Genomic DNA, 1095 nt, shown 5'->3' with positions numbered 1-1095 from the left:
GATCCACTATGTCATATAGGCCTTCCCATGGAGATGACAACTTAGGAGACTTCCCTTTGGTTTTCCTGGGATTATACAACCGCACCTTGTCTCCTGGTACAAAGCTGACTTCAGTAGATCTCTTATCATAAGATAATTTCATCGAATCAGCAACGTTTTCAAGTTTGAATGCACTTGGTGGTGAATATCGTCCATCCTTTCAGATAAGACTGACACATTTTCAGACAACTCTTCATAAGGTGGGCGTCCTGTTAACAGATCCACTGGCAACCGAAGTTCCCAACCAAACATCAACTTTGCTGGAGTGTATCCAGTGGCTTCATGTTCTGCTGTCCTATAGGCCATCAACAGTGGAGAAAGTAAGACATTCCAGTCATCTTGGTGACTATTACAAAATATTGCCAATTCCTGTCCCAGTGTCCAATTGTACTTTTCTACCATCCCATCGGACTGAGGTTGAAGTGGCGTTGTCCTGGTCTTTCGGATGCCAAACAACTTGCAGCATTTATGGAACACAGCTGATTCGAAGTTACGGCCTTGATCTGAATGCAGTTCATATGGCATACCAAATATGAAGAAAAAATCACTAATAGCCGAAGCTACTTTTGTAGCTTCCTGATTTGGTATTGCATAAGCCTCAGGCCAGTTAGTGAAATAATCCATCACCACACAAATATATTTGTTTCCAGCACGAGTTTGGGGCAGAGGACTAGTAATGTCAATGGCTACTCTTTCCGTTGGTGCACCAGCTTGATATAACTTCATTGGGGCACGTCCTTTATGCTTGGTTCCCCTTTTAGCAAAACATGTACTGCATGTCCTGCACCATTCTTCCACATCTTGCCTCATAACTATCCAGTAAAATCTCTGTCGTAGGTGACTTAATGTGTTTTTAACTCCGAGATGTCCTCCTGTTACAGTATCATGGGATTGACGCAACACAACTTCCCATAACTTTCTCGGTATAACCGTTTGTCAGGTCGTCACTTTCCCAGCTGCAGTTTCCCATCTCCGGAGAAGAATACCATCTTCACGCCTTAACTGGCCCCATTGTGCCCAACAGTTCTTTGTCACAGGGCTTAGACTAGACACCTT

The sequence above is a fragment of the Limulus polyphemus genome, unplaced genomic scaffold (genome assembly GCF_000517525.1).
Source record: "Limulus polyphemus unplaced genomic scaffold, Limulus_polyphemus-2.1.2 Scaffold2319, whole genome shotgun sequence".
Taxonomy (NCBI): Eukaryota; Metazoa; Arthropoda; class Merostomata; order Xiphosura; family Limulidae; genus Limulus; species Limulus polyphemus.
This window is presented reverse-complemented; position numbering follows the sequence as displayed.